The following is a 12,503-nucleotide window of genomic DNA, read 5'->3' on the forward strand; positions in this document are numbered from 1 at the left end:
ATTTTGACCTCTGCTGATGTCATTTTGATGTTATTTTGATGTCATGCTTTGTTTGTTGGTATTTGATGTCAATTCAACATTTATTTGACGTCAAGATGTTGTAAACTGATTTTATCTTAAATTGATCAATTGCCATTTCATTTTTATACTGTGATCTTATTTCATTTGAGTCCACTAAAAAAATAGTTTTCTAAATAATGTAATTAATTGAAATAAGTTAACATAACATCAATTTAATTCAATCCTCTTGCAGATAGGTGTTACTCAACATTAGCGCACATAAATGAATTAAAGACCATAAAAAATAGATCATCAATGCATCAACAAGTACACAATAACTGCCTTTTAAATAAAGCAATATGCAGTTCATCAGCAGTATATCCCTGCTCATCCAGAACTGAAGCATAGGCTCTACTCTTCAGCACAATGGTGACCCACAAAACTCAACAGAAACTCTTTTTATTTTATTATTTTAGAATGTTTCCTGGGGTGCCCTTATAATGTTAGTATGTTTTTTAGATCAAAAGTTGTTATAATTTAGAAATAAAAGGCATATTTCCTAGCCTGATTTTAGCCTCTGAACGCTCTGTTTGAAGGGGCGTGTCTGTGTGAGACTTCAGTGTAAACACCCTCTGCTGTGATTGGCTGCTGTGATTTCTTCAGTGTAAACGCTCACTGCTGTGATTGGCTGACATGCTTGCATATGAAATATTTAGCATTACATGTGAAACTCTCTCGAAAACATTTACTATTACAGCTATTATACGTTTTTACTATTACAGCTATCGGGATTAATGAATCGTGAGAAGATTTTTAAGTATTTAGATCTATTCCCATCACATAAAAGGTTGCAGTGATCCCAGTGGGCATTTGATGTCAATTTAACATCAATGTGACATCAAACATTGATGTCAAAATTATGTCACGAAATAGGTCAAAAATGAAAGTCATATTGACGTCAAAGTGTCAATGTCAATTTGATGTCAAGATTTTGACCTCTGCTGATGTCATTTTGATGTTATTTTGATGTCATGCTTTGTTGGCATTTGATGTCAATTCAACATTTATTTGATGTCAGGATGTCATGATGTTGATCCCAGCAGGCACAGGATATAGACTACAGCGTCGGTCAGACGTTGGATTTTGCTTGAAAATGAAAGTCGGGTTGATGTCTAAATCCAATGTTTGTTTGACGTCAAGCTCCAACGTTGGGCAGTCGTTGAATTTTGGTTGGACTAAACCAAACAAAAAGGTGAAATGCAAGTCCGTATTACCAGCTACACTTAAAACTAACCAGATTTACTTTATTTAATTTCCGTTTTAATTAAATCATATTTTGTATTTTAAAGTTACCATGATGGTGGTTAGCGTTTGCTTTAGATGGACTCTTGACTTTTAAGTATAACATTTTCTCTGGCTGCTATAATTGTGTTTATAAAGCACATTTATCGTGGCAAAAAAGCCATGAGAAAATTTAGATCAGGTGATGATGATAATGATGTCATCATGTAATTGTGATATCATCATGTAACTGCCTGAATCCCTGATCATGTTCAGTGTCTAATACTTTGATTATATAGGACTTGTGTTTATAATGTTGCTTTATAATAGAATTCATTTAATTTTATCAAATAATATAAAGCATTATAGAAACATGTAGTGCATTAAACTTCTTTCCTCTACATTATCACTAAAGGCGGGCGTACACGGTGCGATTTTTGCTGTTTTTACGAGCTCGCAGATGATTTTTTTCACTCGGGAGAAATCGAGTGGAATCGGTGATGCTCGCATGGTCGCGGCTCGCAGCGTGTGAGAGGAATTACGAGCCGAGCCGAGCACGTTATAAGCACCTCCCCGACCTTCCGATCATCTTTAAACATGTTTAAAAAATTCGGGGAGTCGGCCCGATTTTCACCAGCTGTCCCCTATTTCCAAATTATACACAACCACGTGGGGCTATACCTCAGTGGCAGCAACCATACAGCGTGCGCATACACTGTCTCTCTCCCTCTCTCACACTCTCATACACACACACACACACACACACACACACACACACACACACACACACACACACACACACACACACACACACACACACACACACACACACACTTCTCTCAATTCAATTCTGTTCAATTCAATAAAGCTTTATTGGCATGACAAAAATACAATTGTATTGCCAAAGCATCAACACAGCATAGAAAATTATTTTGAACATTGTACTACAGAACATAATAATAATAATATTAAATAAAAATAATAAAATAAAAATAATAATTCTCTCTCTCTCTAGTTTTTATGTTGAATGGCTACTGTTCTCTGCTTTACAACAAATCATTTGCACACACATTTCTGTCATTTTTTCTATCTGAAGCTTTGCCTGCATGCAATATTGACGGTCTCTGTGTTTAGCGCGAAAGCTCACGTGATTGCTGATAAAATTCGTGCAGGACAGTCGTGCCGTGTACCAGCTGCATTGACGCGATTATCAGTTAAACTGACTCGCAACGTGTGCAATATCTCACGACCTCCCGAGTGTCCGATCCTGGTCCGAACTCGCACCGTGTACGCCCGCCTTTAGCCATCAAGAATCAGTGTATGACTCTCAACAATGGTGACAATCAATGAAATGCTTCAGCTGCAGTGTATGCTGGGTACCACCAATCAAAACTCACCCATATCTCCCAGCATGCATTGCGGCTTTAATAAATTATGCAGCTGGAGTTGATCTGATTATCTGGATATTTTGTTTGATTGTCACCATTGTTGAGATTCATATGCTGTTTCTTGATGTCTGTGTGTGTCTAAGTACTGCCATAGATGAAAGGTTTTTGTGCACTAAATAGATTTTAAAAATCAAGTATGTTTTTTGATAAACAACTAGACATGCTGTAAAATCATATGACTTATATTTTGAATAATACAATGTTAAAACCACAAGTCCCATATAATCAAAGCATTAGACACTGAACAAGATCAGGGTTTCAGGCAAGTACATGATGATATCATCATAAATATCAATAAACAGCCAACATCTCCTGATTTTAAGGCTTTTTTAGCTATAATAATTATGCTTTATAAACGCATAATTATAGCAGCCAAAGGAAAGTTTAATTTAAAGAGTCAAGGGTCAAGAGCACAACTAAAGCAAACGCTAACCACCATCATGGTGACTTTAAAATACAAAATATTATTTCTTTAAACCGGAAATTAAATAAAGTCAGTCTGGTTAGTTTTAAGTGAAGCTGGTAATAAGTGTATGGTCGGCCATGCATTTTACCTTTTTGTTTGGTTTATTCCAACCAAAATTGAACGACTGCCCAATGTTGGAGCTTGACGGCAAACAAACATTGGATTTAAACATCAAACCCGACTTTCATTTTCAACCAAAATCCAACGTCTGACCAATGTTGTAATCTATATCCTGTGCCTGCTGGGCATCTATTTGACATCAGGATGCCATGATGTTGATGTCATTTTAATGCTATTTTGATTTCATTCAATATCAAGCTTTAAGATTAAATTAAGATACTTTAATTACTTTAAGATAAATTTACCTTTATAGTATATGCAATTATAGTGTCTGCTGTCATTTTAAACGTGAACTAAATGTAAATATGCTAGGATTTAAAAATAAAATAAAAACACACATGCAAAATACATAGACCTAGGTCTACTTTCAAGATCATTCAGGCTAGGTCTTTTAGATGTTGTCACATTGATTTACAATGAGTAATAAATATACTTTTTTTCAGACATTTCAGACATTGTTTTGACATAAATTTCACATCAATTTTACGTCTTGTTTCCTGACATCAAATCAACATAGATTTAATGTCAATGATATTGACCTGAGATGTAGGGACCAGAAAAAACATGTCAGATTGATACCTTTGTTAGGCATCTTTACAACCACAAGGAAATAATTACAAAATAGAATGAAAATATGCATATTCATGCATGTCATACATGGTGGTCAAAATCTTGACTATTTGTTGATGTCAAATTGACGTCAAGGTGCCCGCTGGACATAAGAAGAATGGCATCTACGCTAATTTTAGTGTCTTTGTTTATCCCGAGGTTTTCCCGCAGCCAGCCGGATCCAGGCCGTATCCAGATCTGATGAAGGACCTTCGCCTGAACCCGAATCCAACGCAGTGCTGAAGTGCCAACTCTCTCCCTATAAAGGATCCCTTACCACTCTATAGATAAAGCGTTGTCGGGAAACTCAATTCGCGTAGCCTACCTACCCCGAATTGATACAATAAAATAAAATTCTGTATCAAAAATTATAAGGAAACACCAGTATTTTGTTTAGGCTTGGTTTGTAGGAAATTCCAAACCTGCGCACATATTCAAACGCACATAACTATAGAACCAATTCTTAATGTGCTTGTGACCGCCATTAGCGTTCCTCACAGGTTCGCGTTTAAAGTCTGTGTAGAGAGAACGGTGTCGTCTTAGCGGCCCCTAATTTAATAACAAATGATCGTTGCGACGGAAGCGAATCAATCAAAACTAACTTTAGCTGGAAAATAACTTTATTAAAGAACCGCTATAAAGCCAAAACAATCTCTGTTCCCTTAAATTATACGTTTATCTCTGTAAAGCTTATAAATGAAGATGACTTGACTTGACTTGACTGTATGTCTTCAGAACACATACGTGCATGAGTTGTAGGCTACAGTCCATGGCACTTTGCTGTCAATTTTGAGACTCAACAGGAAATGTCTAATAAATGTAGGCCTATAAATATCATATTATGTTCTGAGAACAATAAAAAACAACATGGTTTAGAAAGTCCTGTAATGAACTGGCCGCTTTTCCACTGGAGTCCAGGATGTTTTTCTGCCTTTGGTCCGAGATGCAGGGATAGGCTCCACGCTCCAGCACTCCCGCATTCCTCCACAGAAGATGTGGTAGGCTATATAGAGAAGAATGCACAGGTTCATGATTTTGCACAGTGATATGTATGTTACGATCACCAGCTGGAGTGCCCTGGTTGTCCACTAGAGGGCCCTCCACCCCAGACTATTGCCACTCAGTATTAACGCTAAAAGATTCGTTCCTCTAATAAGAAGATGCCATCATTAGGGGAAAGAATTCTTGAAATTGACAGCAAAAATACCGCAGGTCTCTGCCATATTCCAGTAACGTTATGACTACATCATAAAAAAACAAGCATATTCCAGCTTGCAGCAGTCTCTCATCCTGGCTGGACAGCCTCATTTTCTAAATATTACCAGCTCACACTACTAAATTACGATTTAGTTACAGAGTAAGTTGTAAGTTGTTGTTAACAATGATCTGGCAAATAAATATTGAGTGCATTTTTTACACAATGACTATGTGTAATAGAATAGAATGTTTACACTTGGTAAATCTGCTTTAAGCATGTCTACAAATGAACTGCCTCCTTGTTGGATATAACTCATTACTAAGTAATTACTGTAATTTAATTACCTTTTCCTTGAAAAAGTAAAGTAAGGGATTACTGTGATTTAATTAAAGTTACTTCTGCCGTAATTGCATTAAATACAGTGTAGACTATAGAACAATTATAACGTACTCGGTTACTAACGTAACCTCGGTTCTCTCTAGAAGAGGGAACGAGTACTGCGTTTTTGTAAAAACGCTACGGGAAAAACTCTTTTTTCACGAAATACTGAAGCAAAAAATTATCCTTAATTTTCATACATGTAAAGCGCGTTGCAGCAGTACACAGCTATTGCGAGACGGCTTGCTCGCTCATTGGCTGCTCTGCGGCAACTGCATAAGCCTATCGAGCGAGGCCTGAAGTGACGTCAGGCCAATGAAGGCACTTCGCGCCCTCCTTGCCACTTCCCGCCGAGACGGGTGTGGCTAACCTCTATAAAAGGAGCTCGAAAAGGCTGATTCACTTGATTTTCATCGCCGAAGCGAACCAGAGTGAACCGTACGCACGGCAGAGAACGCAGTACTCGTTCCCTCTTCTAGAGAGAACCGAGATTACGTTAGTAACCGAGTACGTTCTCTTACGAGAGTCCTCTCGTACTGCGTTTTTGTAAAAACGCTACGGGAACTCCTTGTAAAACGCCGTGCGTGCTGGGATAAAAACACTGATCACTGGAAGCTAATCCAGGTATACAGTGCATAACCACCAGATAGACTCACAAAGAGTCTGGGAATAAGGGAGGGGGGACCTTAATTCCCTATACTGTAGCGTCCGCAGACGTAAAACATGACCTCACAGAGAGAGTCAAGAGACAAGAGGGGATTCCCTCCATCCTTATATGGCCGCGTCCGCAGACGCTAATATGACATCACATAGACAGGGAGGGGAACCTGAACTAATGTGGGAAATGTGGGTCTTACACAATTCTGCCCATAAGACAGTCGGTAGCGCGCTGCGCATGCGATTTCAGTGTTCTAGTTAGACAGCTGAATCGACTACACCGATAGTAGCTTAGCCTGCAAGGAGGGAACCTCTAGGTTGTAAAACCTAATAAATGTAGACGCTGGACCAAGCCCACGAGGAGGCAACACCTCTCATGGAGTGCGCTCTAACTCCCAACGGGCACTGGAGGCCCTTGACAGTATAAGCCAGCGCTATGGCGTCAACTATCCATCTGGATAGGCTCTGTTTCGAAACAGCCATTCCCTTGGAACGTCCACTGAACGAGACAAAGAGCTGCTCAGTCTGTCTGAAGACAGCAGAGCGGGACACGTAAGCTCTTAAAGCCCTAATGGGGCAAAGAAAACTTGAGTCCCCTTCCTCACTTGATCCCGGCAGGGCAGACAGGGAGATAACCTGAGCCCGAAACGGCGTGTTGAGGGATTTTGGCACATAGCCATGCTTAGGTTTGAGTATGACTTTAGAGTCATTAGGTCCAAACTCTAAGCACGCTGGGCTCACGGAGAGCGCATGCAGGTCGCCTATGCGCTTCACCGAAGCGAGAGCCATCAAAAACACTGTTTTGAAAGACAAATGTTTGAGGCTAATAGATTGGATAGGCTCGAAAGGGGCACCTTTCATGGCCGCCAAAACCGTAGAAAGGTCCCACATAGGGACTGAAGGAGGTCTGGGAGGATTCAGCCTCCTAGCTCCCCTGAGGAAGCGGATGACTAAATTGTTCCTTCCTAGTGACTGAACTAGCATTGTTCCAGAGAACGCTGTAATAGCCGCCACATAAACTTTGAGCGTGGAAGGGGATCTGCCCTTATCGAGCAGCTCCTGTAGGAAGGGGAGAACCTCCGTCACCTCACAATCGAGGGGTGATAGGCCCCGAGCTGTACACCAGCCGGAGAAAACCGACCACTTTGAGGCATAAAGCCGCCTAGTCGACGGTGCTCTGGCCTGAGTGATGGTATTCATCACTCCCTCTGCGAGATCAACGGATATCCATTGAGCGCCCACACATGAAGGGACCACAGCTCCGGGTGTGGGTGCCAAATCGAGCCCCCGGCCTGCGAGAGGAGATCTCTCCTCAATGGCACTGGCCATGGAGCGATGTCTGCTAACTGCATCAGGACTGGAAACCATGCTTGGTTCTTCCAGAACGGTGCTACAAGCAGTACTGGGCATTTTGTTTCCCTGACCCGCTCTAACACCTGTGGCAGGAGGGAGACGGGGGGAAAAGCGTATAGCGGGCAGCGCGGCCACATCCGGGACAGCGCGCTGTCGTTCTTTGAAAAAGAGCACGGGGCAATGAGCGTTTTCGCGGGACGCGAATAGGTCCACCTCCACTTTGCCGAATCTCTCCCACAACAGCCGAACTGTTTGTGGGTGTAGAGACCATTCGCCCAGGGGAATGTTGTTCCTGGACAGTCTGTCTGGGCCCACATTCTGGAGCCCAGGCACATGCACGAAGAACGGTCTGCCCTCGAGCAGCGCTCCCCATCCCGAGGTGGATGCGTCTGTCGACACCATCCTCACTCCCGAGGAAGTCCCCAGGCTTACACCTGTCGGTACCAGTCGTCCGCCAACCAAGGTATCAGGGCTGTCAAACAGTTCTGATTGACCTTGAGACGTAACCGGCCGGACACCCACGCTCCGCGCGGTACTCGCGCTTTCAACCAGAACTGCAGAGGGCGCATGCGGAGCAAGCCCAGCTGAAGAACTGGTGATGCTGAGGCCATGAGACCCAGCATCCTTTGAAACGTCCTGAGCGGGGTAGTCGCGCCGCAGCGGAAGGATCTCGCCGCGCGCTGAATGTGCAGCACGTGCTGTGGCGACAGCCGCGCTGTCATAGACTGTGAGTCCAGAATGGTACCCAGAAACGAAATCGCTTGACTGGGGTTCAGTGAACTCTTTGTCCAATTGACCGTGATACCAAGATTCTCGAGGTGATCGAGTAAAATGGTTCTGTGCTCCACGAGCTGTGATCGTGATTGAGCTAGGATCAGCCAGTCGTCCAAATAGTTCAGCACTCGCATGCCTCTGAGTCTGAGAGGGGCGAGCGCTGCGTCCATGCATTTCGTAAATGTACGAGGTGCCAGGGACAAGCCGAACGGCAGGACTGTATACTGGTATGTCTGACCCTCGAAGGCGAATCTCAAGTTTCGCCTGTGATGTGACGCTATCTGTATTTGAAAATACGCGTCCTTCAGATCTATTGACATAAACCAGTCTCCTCGGCGAATATGCACGAGGATTTTCCTGGTCGTGAGCATTTTGAAACTGCGTTTCACTAATGCTCTGTTCAGCCGTCTTAGATCCAGTATGGGTCTGATACCACCGTCCTTTTTGGGGACTAGAAAGTATCTGCTGTATAGCCCCCCTTCGCTTTGAGCTTGGGATACATGCTCTATCGCCCCTTTGCTCATCAGTTTTGATATTTCGGCGCGAAGTAGGTGTGCTACTTCTAAAGTCACCGTAGTTTCGACGCGCGCTGTGAAGCGGGGAGGGCGTCGACAAAACTGTAGCGAGAAGCCTCTCTTTATAATGCCTAGCACCCAGTCCGAAACCCCTGGAAGCTCAGCCCATGCCTCTGCATGGCTGGCTAAGGGCTGGATGCGAAGCGCGCTCTGTTCGCCGTGCGACAGAGGTGCTTCGGGGCGCAATAACATAGGCGTTACGCCTGTGGCATTCGAGGCGGGGAGCGCGCTCATTACAGCGGGCAGAACGCTCACCCTCGACCTTTCTACAGTGCCTAACTGAGTGAGGGAGGGCTGAGAAAGTCTCGTGGGACTCATGTCTGCGAGTAAATGTGGGTGGGAAGCGGGCACATTCACTGCTTTGGACGCGCTGTCTGCCTGAGCAGAGCGAGCGCGCACAGGTCCCGTTTTTACAGAGAGCCTGTGATCTGTGAGACATAGTGTTCGTGGGCACTGGGAAGTGGGCACTTTTACTATGTTGGAAGCGCAATCGACCTGAGTCGATTTTATGTGCGCGAGCCCTAAGTGTAGGGCTGTGCTTGTGTGTAGGGATGGGCACTGAGGAGTGGGCATCGACACTACATTTATAGCACCATCGGCCGTGGCCGGGACACCAGAAAATACACTCTTTTCGGGATATATCTGGGTAGCCGTGAGAACGACTTTTGTGTGCAGGCAAGCGGGCAACTGTGCGGGCTTGCGCCTTGCAGAAAACGCTGGAACAGTCGCAAATCTTGGGACTGAAACAGCGGCGTGCTTGGGTCTTTCCTAGGCGTGCTAGGACTTCTTCGGGGCTTCCGGCTTCACCACAATCCTCGGCCGTGGCCCGCGCTGAGTGGGGCGTCGGTTGCTAGAGCGAGAGCGGGGCCTCGAGCTGCGCTGCTGTCGCTGCTGTGAAGAGGCGGCCGAAGGCGGGGGCTGAGGCTGAGAGCTCCGCGGGGTCTGTTTTTCACGACTCGCTGCAGAACAGGAGCGCTTTGGGAGGAAGTGCTTGAAGGCTTGAGACGCTTTCTGGGCTTCGGTAAATCTCTCCACGAACTCGGAGAGAGAAGATCCGAAAAGGCCAGCGGAAGACAGCGGGGCGTCGAGAAACGCGGTGCGCTCGGAATCAGCCTTCTCCGTGAGCGTCAGCCATAAATGCCTCTCAGCAACAGTGGCGGAAGCCATACACCGTCCCATGGCTTGTGCAGCAGACTTGGTAGCGCGTAGGGTGAGATCTGAAGCGCTTCTCAAATACGCGATGCAGATAGCGTCAGGTCCCATCTCGTCCAGCTTACGGAGGGGATCACCCTGGAATATCTGCAGTGTAGCCATGGTGTGTAGTGCTGACGCGGCCTGCCCAGCGGCGGAGAAAATTCGCGCGAGCAGCGTCGACGTCATGCGGCAGGCTTTGGAAGGCAACACCGGTTTAGTCCGCCGTCCAGCAGAGGGCGGACAAAGGTGGGTCGCTATCGCCTGTTCCACCGGCGGAAGTGAAAGGTAGCCTCGGTCTTTCGCATTATCCAGGGAGGAAAATGCTGGCGACACAGACGAACGCGTTCGTGCAGAATAGGGAGCGTTCCAGGCCTTCGCAACTTCTTCATGAAGCTCAGGAAGAAAAGGAGCGGGCTTTGATTCCGGAGAGGTGCGCTCACCAGGGAGGAAGCTACCATCCAGCCGGGTGCAAGAGGGGAGTTCCGGTGCAGACCACTCGAGGCCGAGGCTCGTCGCGGCCAACGCGAGTACTCGCATGAGCTCCTTCTCGATGTTAGCTCTCGTTGTGGGCCTACGGGCAGGAGGCGCGAGATCCTCCGAGCTCGCCCAGTCCTCGCTGCCTGAAGCTAGCAGAGAGCAGGAATCTTTCTCCCCCGACGCGGCTTCGGAAACGACTTCCTCTGATGAAGCGGCGGCAGACTGCGGGCGCTGAGCATCAGGAAGTGATTCAGGAGAAGCCGGTGAAGCAGGCGGGCGAACCGGCGAGCTTAGTCGGGCTGGAGCGGGTTCCGGTACCCGCTGCGAGCGGCGCTTCTTACGGCGCGGCACCGTGGCGGGGAATGCAGGCTCTGAGAAAAATGCCAGGCGAGTCCGCAGAGTCACCATTGGCAAAAGCTTGCAGTGAGGGCAGCCGCCGTCAGCGAGCGCGAGCGCTGCATGGTCCTCACCCAAACAGGAGACACAGATGACATGACGGTCTCCCTCGGTGAGTGGGGCTCGGCACGAGCCGCATGAAGGCATCTTTAAAAAGACGCAGCTCTTTTAGGGGGTGAGTGTTGCAAGGCGAACACACACACACACACACACACACACACACACACACACACACACACACACACACACACACAAGAACAGTAATAATAGTAAAGGATATGGCGTCGGAAAGCGCAGCAGGTACGGCTGTAGAAGGCGGCGTTGGCCAGCGGCTTCGAGGGCTCGTCCCGCTGAAGTGCTTGCCTCAGACGACGCGTGCTTCCTCGTGATCCAGCGATGCGTGCGCTTCGCTGAAGAGATGAAAATCAAGTGAATCAGCCTTTTCGAGCTCCTTTTATAGAGGTTAGCCACACCCGTCTCGGCGGGAAGTGGCAAGGAGGGCTTCATTGCCTGACGTAACTTCAGGCCTCGCTCGATAGGCTTATGCAGTTGCCGCAGAGCAGCCAATGAGCGAGCAAGCCGTCTCGCCATAGCTGTGTACTGCTGCAACGCGCTTTACATGTATGAAAATTAAGGATAATTTTTTGCTTCAGTATTTCGTGAAAAAAGAGTTTTTCCCGTAGCGTTTTTACAAAAACACAGTACGAGAGGACTCTCGTAAGAGAACTATATTAAACAATAGTGGATTTAACATCAAAATGTAACATCTAAGGTTTTTTTAAGAGTAGTCTAGTCTATCCTTGTATTGTTCAAATGGTCGATATGGGATTTATAAAGTAATTAGTAATGAGTAATTGGTAACACTTTACAATAAGATTCATTAGTCAGCATTAGTTCATGTATTAACTAACATGAACTAACCATGAGCAATACATTTTTTACTGTATTTATTAATCTTTGTTCATGTTAGTTCACAGTGCATTAACTAATGTAAACAAATTCAACCTTTGATTTTTATAATGTATTAGTAAATGTTGAAATTAATATTAACTAAGATTAATAAATGCTGTAGAAGTATTGTTCATTCTTAGTCTTGTGTTAACCATGTTAACTTAGGTAGTTAACTTATGAACCTTATTGTAAAGTGTTACCAAGGAATGCAATACTTTTTAGAGAGAGTAATCTAATTACGCTGTTGAAGATGTAATTAGTAGAAGCTAGTAATTAATTACTTTTTTAGAGTAACTTACCCAACACTGCCTAACAAGCACCTTCAGATTAAAACACTTTGCCCACTAGAGGGAAGCAGAGGACAATATTCTTTTTCTTCTGGTTCACAATCAGATAAGAGACTTCACTCATGCTGCAGTACATTTGAAATGGATGCAAAAACAAACAAACGTTTGTGATTTTCTTATCTGGATGTCAAGCTAAAAATAAGGATATGAATAATTTAACAAAATAATCAAAATAAAATAAATTAAAATACACAAATTATTAAATTAAAAATTGAACATCACTGTGTTGAGTAAAAATGAAAGATGCCACATTGCCACTCAGACAAAGGCAGACAAGGG

This window comes from Scardinius erythrophthalmus, assembly GCF_964197995.2.
Source record: "Scardinius erythrophthalmus genome assembly, chromosome: 5".
Classification (NCBI taxonomy): Eukaryota; Metazoa; Chordata; class Actinopteri; order Cypriniformes; family Leuciscidae; genus Scardinius; species Scardinius erythrophthalmus.